Source organism: Haemaphysalis longicornis, unplaced genomic scaffold (assembly GCF_048455015.1).
Source record: "Haemaphysalis longicornis isolate Haplotype H1 unplaced genomic scaffold, Haemaphysalis longicornis Haplotype H1 scaffold_3, whole genome shotgun sequence".
Lineage (NCBI taxonomy): Eukaryota > Metazoa > Arthropoda > Arachnida > Ixodida > Ixodidae > Haemaphysalis > Haemaphysalis longicornis.
Window position 1 is genome coordinate 199,158,897 of NW_027526335.1, and position 10,433 is coordinate 199,169,329.

The following is a 10,433-nucleotide window of genomic DNA, read 5'->3' on the forward strand; positions in this document are numbered from 1 at the left end:
TCCTGGGCAACAAGGACACCGCCATCGAGCTCTGCGTCACCGAGCTGGTGCTAGCCGGCAGGAACAGCAGAGGTCGAGACAAGAACGCTAAAGGGAGGAAGACGACGACGACCACAGTCTTCGTCGCGAACGTCTACAGCAACCCGCAGCACGGCAAGCAGAAGTTCAAGACGCTGCTGCACAAGATCAGAGACGCGGTCCACCAGTCCGGGAGAGACGGAGTGGGAGGAGGAGACGCCGCGGCGATCGTCTGCGGCGACTTCAACGCGCAGCACATGGAGTTGGGCTACACGCGCACGACGGCCAAGGGCAAATGCCTGCTGGACGACGCGAGCGAGGCCGACTTAACGTTACTGACGAACCCGGCGCACCCGACGCGCATAGGGACGTCGACTGCTCGGGACACCAACCCGGACCTCGCCTTCGCGCTCCTGCCTGACGGCGGCGTGGCGCGGTGGCGGAACACGGGCCACAACCTGGGCAGCGACCACTACATCGTGGAGGTGACGGTGCCGCTGAGCCATCCCCGCGAGGGCAGTGGCTACGGCGGCGGCGCCGGCACGAACATCAAGCATCGACTGACCGACTGGCACAAGTTCCGGGACGCGGAGCTGGGCGAAGTCGAAGACGTGGAGAAGTGGACGGCTGACTTGGTGGCCGCGACTGAGGGCGCGACGACCGAGATCGAGACGTCGAACGACACGGAGAGCGTGGACCCTCGCCTCGCGCACCTGCTGGAGGCCAGGCGTTCGCTGCAGCGCCGCTGGAAGCTCCAGCGCCACAACCGCACGCTGCGCAAGCGGGTGGCGGCTCTCGGTCGCGAGATCGAGCGTTACAGCCGTCAACTGAGCGCGCAGCAGTGGTTCGCGCTGTGCAGCGAGGCCGACGGACAGCTCCACCGCGGAGGCACGTGGAAGCTGTTGCGCCACTTAATGGACCAGAGCAAGAGCAAGGAATATCAGCGCAACCGCATGGCGCAGATCTTACACACGGCGACCAAGCAGCTGGGCGAAGAAGAGATGCACAAGCGCCTGAACGAGCGCTACCTCCCTTCGACCCCGCACGAAGACCACCCGGAATACGCGGGCCCGCCGAACCCCGCCCTCGACCGAGACATCGAGGAGTGGGAAGTGAGGCAGGCGACGCAGTCCCTGAACTGTCGATCGGCCGCCGGCCCCGACAGGGCGATCAACAAGGCGCTCCGGAACCTGAGTGATGCGGCCATCTCGTCGCTGACCCGGTACTTCAACGAGTGCTGGCGCAGCGGCCGTCTCCCGCGCCAGTGGAAGACGGCCACGACCATCCGGCTACCGAAGCCGAACAAGCCGCCGGGCATCGAGAACCTGCGCCCCATCTCGCTCACGTCGTGCGTGGGCAAGGTGTTGGAGCACGTCCTGAACACCCGGTGGCAGAGGTACCTGGAGCAAGAGGAGTTGTACCCGGACGCGATGCTGGGCTTCCGCGCGAAGCTTGGCACCCAGGACGCCATGTTACTGCTACAGCGGGAGGTCCTGGAGCCCCCCGGGGGACTCCCGAAGAAGGACAATCGTGCGATTCTGGGCCTGGACCTGCAGAGCGCCTTCGACAAGGTGCGGCACTCTGCGATCCTGGCTCAGGCGTCGCGCCTCGGTCTGGGGCGCCGTTCCTACGAGTACATCTGTTCGTTCCTGTCCCGGCGCACGGCGCGGCTGGAGGTCGGCGGAGCGAAGCTGGAGGAGCGCGAGCTGGGCAGCGTGGGGACCCCGCAAGGCTCGGTGATCTCGCCGCTCCTCTTCAATCTAGTTATGATCGAGGTGGCGCGGCGACTGGAGGAGCTCGGGCCGGCCATCAAGTACTGCATCTACGCGGACGACGTGACTATCTGGGCAACGGGCGGCAGCGACGGCGACGTCGAGGCGGGGCTGCAGTCGGCGGTGGACGCCGTGGAGGCCGCGCTCTCGGGCACGGGCCTTCGGTGTTCGCCGCAGAAGTCGCAGCTCCTGATCCTGCCCCCGCCCGGTCGGTGGAGGAAGCGGGCCGCCGAGGAGGCGGAACGCACCATCGTGGTTCGTGCCGGCGACGGGGCGCCAGTCCCGCACGTCTCGGGCCTTCGGGTCCTGGGCATGTTCATGGACGCTAACCGGACCAACGGCACGGCGGTCAAGCACATCGTGACGAAGATGGGCATCGCGACGCGCCTGGTGAAGCGGGTGTCTTCCCGCTCGCGAGGCATGCGGGAGGCGAGTCTCCTGCGGCTGCTGCAGGCCTTCGTGGTCAGCTACGCGGCGTACGCGGGGGCCTTTCACCGCTGGACCAAGGGGGAGCGGCAGCGCATCGACGCGGCCATCCGCAAGGCCTACACGGGGACCTTGGGGCTCCTGAACGGCACGAAGACGTCGGCCTTGCTGTCTCTGGGGGTGCACAACACCCTGTCGGAGATTAGCGAGGCGCAACGAGCATCGCAAATGGCGCGCCTGGGCAGCACTGCCGTAGGACGCCGTATCCTGGCACGAGCGGGCCTACAGCCTCCTGACACGGGTGGCTGCGGAGGGCCCACGGCATCATCGGCTGCCGGCGGCGTTTCGGAGGCGGACGAGCTGGTCCCTCTTCGGGACGAGATCGCCAGAAGTTTGATCGTGTACCCGCTCCCGAGGAACGTGGACCCAGAGAGGGATGCCGGCAGACGGGCCGCGCGCGCGCGCGCGCTGGCTCACCAGTACAGCGAGGACGACGGTGCGGTGCTTGTGGACGCGGCCAAGTGCCGTGGGCGACCGTGCACGTTCGTGGCGGTGGCCGCGCGGGCCTCCACCGGTGAACTACTGACGGCGGGCAGCGTGTGCGCCCGGTCGGCGAGCCAGGCAGAGGAGGCGGCGATCGCCTTGGCCCTGGGCCTGCCCGGTGTGCGCACGGTGCTCAGTGACTCAAAGACAGCCATCCGCAACTTTGCTCGCGGCGTGGTGTGTGGTGGCACTGCGCGGCTCCTGGAGTCCTGGCGGACGACGGGGGCTGCAGCGCAGGGGGTCACGAAGACTACGATCATCAAGTGGTTCCCGGCCCACGCGGGCCGGGAGCTGGCACCCGGACTATGCAACCGCAACGAGGAGGCGGACGCTGCGGCCCGTGGTCTCGCCACGTGCCGGGTCGCGACATCCCGTCCGCTGTCGTCATCCCTCGAGGACTGCGGTGAAACAACTGACATCGACGACGACGAAGAAGCGGAGCCCCTCACCGACTACGGCGGGGTGCTTCGTTGGCATCGGGACCAGAGGCGTGCTTTTCTGCTCCCGCACCGGGACCTGTCTCGGGCGGAGGTGGTGAAGCTCAGGCAATTACAGACAGAGACTGTTCTGACGCCGGTGCTCGCGCGGCACGTGTGTCCGGACCTCTACGAGAGTGCTCGGTGCAGTGTGTGTGAACGCGAAACTGCTACCCTGACCCATATCATGTGGGGCTGTGACTGTGCAGTGCGCGACGGTGGGGGGATAGACAGGACCCACAGGACCCGTACCCACCGGACGTGCGCGAATGCGTGGGCTCTGCGGAGCCCCAACAACAGAGGAGGGCCATCCAGCGGCTCGAGGCGGCTCTGGCTCTGCAAAGGCGAAAGGGGGACCCGCGCCCGCCCGTCCCTCCCGGCACTCCGCCCTCCCATGCGGGAGGTGGGGGTCGGGGGCCGACGGTGGCGGCCGGGAGCGCTCCGAGTAGCTCGAGCGGACGCCGAGACAAACCGCCTCGGGGTCTAAGCCCGACGCCCTAGGACTTTTGCGACTTAGGGTGGTTAGATAGAGGGGACGCGACCGAGCCCTGCGTGGCCGGGAATCGTGTCCTTTGCACGCCGGATGCCTGAATAAAGTTCCATCTCTCTCTCTCTCTCTCCCGACGCCAAAGCCTCCAGACAAGCCCAAAAAGACGAGAGTCACATCCCCGAAAGACGACACATAAGCATACACACTCCAGTAGCTGTCACACTAAATAATAGGATGAGAAAACATAATTCAATGGAACTGTAGAGGCCTCCTTAAAAATCTTGACGATGTGTACGAAATAGTGCACTCCAATCAGCTAAGTGTCATGTGTATTCAAGAAACACATTTAAATTCCAAACATACAAACTTTTGAATAGTTACCTTGTAATTAGGAAGTACAGGGACGGTGGTGCTACATCTTCCGGTGGTGTGGCCATCATTGCCCGAAAGTCCCTGGCGTGTCACACTATCCAATTACAGACCATCTTTGAGGCTGTTGCCATTCGTACGATAATCTTCAATAGGCTCGTAACACTATGCCCCGTTTACATCCCCGCTGATTTCCAGCTCTCGAGCTCGTATTTCGAGGGCCTTGTGGATGAGCTACCTGCACCATTTATCCTTTAGGCGACCTGAATGCACACAATGTACTATGGGGCTCTTCTCGCACGGATGCCCGAGGTCGCCTTATAGAAAAATTTCTAACATCCTCAGGAGCATGCCTATTCAATAAACACAAGCCTACATACCATAATATAGGACCCAACACATATTCACACCTCGACTTGGCTATTGGTTCCGCAGTTCTCTTTCCATCTCGAGAGTGGGATGTTGGCCCTAACCCATATGGTAGTGACCACTTCCCAACCACATTAACATACATAGGTAAAGGCCCGAACAGTTCACCTTCCCATAACAGGTTCAATGAAGCCAGAGCAAACTGGAGTACATTTACAGAGACATTCAAACCACCACACAACCACACCACACCACACAACCATTAGACACCTACACGTTGAAGAAGCTTCCCAACTACTCACGGCGCACATCCTCGACGCCGCCGATAAGTACATTCCCCACGCCTCTGGTGCTCCGCGCAACCAGCGGAGGCCGTGGTAGAATGATGACTGTAGGCGGGCGCGGGAGGCCCGGAACAAGGTGTGGGGTATCCTTCGTCGGTACCCCCCGCCGGGAAACCTCCTCTTGTTCAAAACGGCAAAGGCGATGGGAAAACGTCTGCGCCGTGAGGCAAAACGAGAGAGTTGGCGCACCTTCTGGACATCCATTATTTCATGCACAGACATACACAAAGTCTGGACACATATACGCAAGCTGAAAGGACAACAGACACACAGCCTGCCCCTGGTTAGCACAACAGGGGACACACTCGAAGACCAGGCCAACACACTTGCACAACACTTCGAACACGTGTCCAGCTCAGCACACTACACAAACACTTTCATGAATCACAAAATATCTGCGGAAAAGAAGTCCCTGCGTGATAGCAACAAGTCACACACTTCTTACAATTCTCCTTTTTCAATTCATGAGCTGAAGGCAGCTCTGACAAAATGTAAGCCTTCAGCTCCAGGGAAATACAGAATCACATACACAATGATACAACACCTACACTCAGACACCCTTGAAACACTCCTACATCTATACAATAACATATGGCTTTCGGAGCACATTCCTCGCTCATGGAGGGCGGCCATAGTAGTGGCTTTCCTGAAGGAAGGGAAGGACCCTTCCTCTTCCGCTAGCTACAGGCCCATCGCCCTTACAAGCTGGCTTTGCAAGCTCCTCGAGAAGATGATAAACAGAAACTTGTGTACTTCCTTCAGTTCAACGGTCTTCTCGAGGGCTGCCAGGCAGGCTTCTGGGCGGGGCGACCTACAAATGACCAACTTGTCGCCCTTGAATCATACATAAAGGACGCTTTCATTCACAAACAGTTTTGCACAACGGTGTTTTTTGACCTTGAGAAGACCTATGACACCGCTTGGCGTTACGGGATCCTCAGTGACCTTATGTCTTTCTTTGTTTCGGGCCATATGCTCAACACCATTGCTATTTATTTGTCCGAACGAACGTTTCGCGTGAGAGTAGGTAGCGCATTCTCAAGAGTTCATGTGCAAGAAAACGGCGTTCCACCAGGTGGAGTGCTAAGCTGCACTCTGTTCATAGTTAAGATGAACTCCCTTGGGAAGGCATTGCCACCTACAATTTCTTAGTCAATGTATGTAGACGACATCCAGGTATCTTTTAAATCATCTAATATGTCCATCTGTGAGCGTCAAGTCCAGCTCGCTGTCAAAACACTTGCCAGCTGGGCAGACAAGAACGGTTTTAAACTTAACCCAGAAAAAAGCACCTGTGTTGTCTTCTCCAGGAGGCGTGGGATCCATCGGGACTCAGACATTATCCTTAATGGCGTATTGATTCCTGCGAGGAAGGAACACAAGTTTTTACGTGTGGTGTTGGATGAAAGGCTTACGTTCATCCCTCACGTTAAACGATTGAAACATAAATGTCTAAAGGCTCTCAACATTCTTAAAATCTTGTCCCACCAGTCGTATGGAACGGATAAGCAACTCCTGTTACGTATTTTCACAAGCCTAGTGGGGTCTAGATTGGACTATGGGAGTGTTGTGCATGGGTCATCCAATAAAACAGCACTTAAAATGCTCGACCCAGTGCTTCACTTTTGGCTTCGCCTCTCTTGTGGCGCATTCCGCACGAACTCTGCACAGAGTCTTTACGCAGAGTGTGACAAATGGTGCTTATCACACCAGCGAACCTATGTTGACTTGTTATATGCCTCTAAAATTTCATCAATGGACAACCATCCTTTTAAACCGGTTTTTAATGATACATCCACATCAAAGCTCTTTTTAAATCACCCATCCATTCCTGTTCCCTTCTCGCTCAGAGTAAGGGACGAGGTCACTATTCATGAGGTCTCCTTTGTAGACACATTCAAGGCATCTATCACTGATCTTGTAGCACCATGGCATCGTCGTCCTGTCGCATGTGACTTGTCTTTCTTAAAATACAATAAGAACAGGACACCAAAAAGTGGGATTTTGCAGCATTTTATTTATGTGCAGGATAAATACAAGGCTGCAGAGTTTTTCAGCGATGCATCGAAAACGTTCACTGCATTGTCTTCTGCGGCGCATGGGCCAAATTTTGAAGCATATACTAGAACAATCAATGTAAAGACAAGTATTTTTACGGCAGAAGCACATGGCATTTTTCTCGTTGTAAGTCACATAGTTGAACATCATATTCATAAATCCATCATCTATACAGATTCACTGAGTGTCGTACGTACATTGTCATCCGGAGAGTCCTCGATAAACCATGTAGTTAACCTTGTCTTGAAATCAATTGTGCTGTCATATTCTTCAAACCTTGAGGTGACTATGTTGGGTGCCAGGCCACTCTGGCATCGGCGGAAATGAACTGGCTGATGAAATGGCCGCCAATGCTGCAGTCCGAAACACAGTAGACATAACAACACTACCTTACACACTACTTACAACACTACCTTACACTACCTTACACATAAGACAACACTTGCGCAGAACATGGCAAACACACTGGAATGAACAGACAGACAACAAACTACATGTTATAAAGCCACACTTGGGACGGTACACATCTGACTCACACAACAGACACATGGAAGTCGCCTTGGGTAGGCTGCGGATAGGGCAACCCATGCAACGAACTTGTATCTGCTGACGGGATCTTCTGGACCCCAGTGCAGTAGGTGCGGAGAGGCCCTATCCGTAGTGCACATACTAATCACATGCAACGCACTTCACACAACTCCTCACAAACACTTTAGAGAACTCTACAGACAACATATTCCCCTACATCCATCAATGTTTCTGGGTGACGATGCAATGGTTTCCGTGAAACGTGTGTTTGAGTATTTGTCAGACGTCAAGTTTTTAAACCTCATTTCCTATCACGCATAATCAAAACCGGCCCTATACCCCAGCCCTCACCATTATCTTTAATTGATTTTACTATTTTCGGTTTACACGTTGTTATACCTACCCTTGTGTGGTAATCACTTCTCTTTATTAAATAACCTCTTCTTTGGCGCTCTTTGCCCTCGTTGGCCTTGCGTCATTAAACACTAACCATCATCAAACCCATTAGTGCTTATATGTCCGTAGCTTCTTATATTGTTTTCCCCGCTATCGTTCCCGGTATAAAAACATTGCACAAAATTTAAGTACAGGTAACTCTTTTTGTAACGTTATAATCCCCAATTAGGTTGCATTGGATTTTGTCCTCAGCCAACTGCAACGTACGGCCAATTATACGTTCACAAGTCCAGAGTGGAAAAGTTGCTAGTGGGTCATAGAGCTACTGTTTTCTTCATTCTCGAGTACGCTTCGTTGCATACAAGCGGCCGGTCGCAACATTTGATGAGAACCAATAGGCTCGTTATTGAACGATCAGAACGCCCGAACATAAAGAGGTAACGACATGCAGCGACGCCAAAAAGCGACGCTAAAAGCGTAACGTAATGGTTACAACAAACATTGTGGGCGACAGCGACAAACGGAAAAAAATAATGCATTGCCGCCAAAGCCCTCCGTCGTCGTTGCTGCCGCTCGCTTGTTGGCTGCTTCTGGCCGGGAATAAGCCCGCGACGGCGGCGGCCTGTCGCCTGCCGCAGTTGCCGTCGTCAGCGGCCTGTGTAAAATTTTTCGCTTGTCTGTGTCGCTCACAATACCTGTTTCCTGTACCAATTGAGGGAGGTTGCTCCCGCCCCTCATCGCCGTAGACACATGTACTTACCCCTTAACAGTGCGGAGCGTACGCCCCGAAACGTCCTGTTTCCGTCCATCCTGCCCAAAAAACCTGTCTGGACAGCATGTCAGTCCGCTGCTGTACGCGCTGCGGTCACTTAAATTATTGTAGTTTTAATGTCTGCCACGCGTTACACACGCTCCTATCGCTCAGCCTATTGTACGCAATTCTTTCGAGCCGTGCAGGTAGCCACAGCTACTGAACGGCGGCCACTCTGACCCTAGCCGCCGAGCTAAGAGTGCAGTGTAGCGCTGCCACTACTCGCGCCACTGTGCTTCTTACCTGCAAAAACATTCGGCTAGGTTACCCACACTTCACTAATCAAATGGGTTGAAATGGTGCAAGAATCGATGGTATTTGCACACGGGTACAAAAGCCGCCCTTCAAATCTAAGCAACCATCGAAATGAGTCACAAAAACGTTACGGCTAACGCTTCCGCGGAGCGAACTTAGAGAGCAACTCTGGTTCGCTAAATACACAAGACAAAAATACGAAGTTAACTAATGGCTTACCTCTACTTCCCGGCAACCCTTCTTCGTCCGATAGATAAATCTAAGGTCGTCTTAGCAGCGAAAGATCTCAAGCTTAAGGCGCAAAGCCTTGGACGGCCACGAATACAGTCCGGCCAATTGCGTGCGCATCGCTGCACAGTGCACATAATTCCGGAATCGGCGTCCGCACTGCCACCGCTGTATGTTCGTCTGAAAAAAAAACTAGTTCTACGTACGGAAGCACGCAGTACGAAAGTACGGAATATACGGTGCGCTCGCGTGTTCATGATGTAGCGGTGACGCACAGGCGTGCAAGCAGTTCGCGAACGCGCGTCGTACTGTGTCGAAGCAAGTATGACGATAAGGGCAGGTCCAACTTTCCATGCTGCATGACGCCTCTGTTTGAAAGCCCACTTCGTGATTAGCACATTGATTACAAAGCGCAGCCCTGTATTCCGCGATTGCGGGACATCACGGTCTGGCGCGATCGCTCAGTCGCCCGCCCGTTCTTGGCGGGTACACCCCATGTGTCGGTTTTCACCGTTGACGCGAGAGATCTTCGAGATCGCCGCCGACGTCTTAAGGCCAAAATACATGGAGCGAACTTTCACGACGAAGTTCGCGTGGCGGAAAATCCCCCGTGGCAGCACGTCGTAAGTTCGTGGGGATCAGCTTTTCTTTCCTCCATGGTCGGGCTGAACTAAAAAGACACGGCGTCCACCGCCGCGCCGTCGCTGGAATGCTCTGTATGGCTAACTCCATGCCCATAATCAACGTCGGCGTTCAGTAGATAGACCCAGTCAAGGAGCTTCCCGCTTGGGTTCTACGTCGTTTAATGATTCTGCGTGACTCGGGCGCGTTTCTTCTCTTAAAATATACGTTTTCCGTTCTCAAAAGAGCTAAAGGCAATAATTAACAAAAAGAAAAATGACCCTGGAATACAATATAGAATTCCTTGAATATTATGACTATTGTATTCCTGTTTGTGATAACATTGCTTTTCTTGTCTTTAAATGCATACATCTGATTTTTCGTCACGCCTAAACGACGATTCACTGCTTTCAGGCTGCCTCCGTTGGTTACCGCATGTTCCGTCGTCTCCATATTACACTTCGGTATGTCGGCTGCCTTACGCTTATTCATTAACTTCCAAACCTCCGCTAGTCTTATTCTGTCAGCTGCGGTGGAGATTGCCATGGTTTGGCATTTCCTAAATAGATCTTTCATCTCCTGTGAAAGTTTAACAGTATCGGTCTAGCCATTGTGCCCCTAACTTCTACAGCCCACTCCGTGATAATGGGTGTGAGATTCTCGCTTTCTTCCTGTGTCGTAAACTCTGCATCCTCATTAACAGCTGAATATCTGTTCTGCTGCGCGATC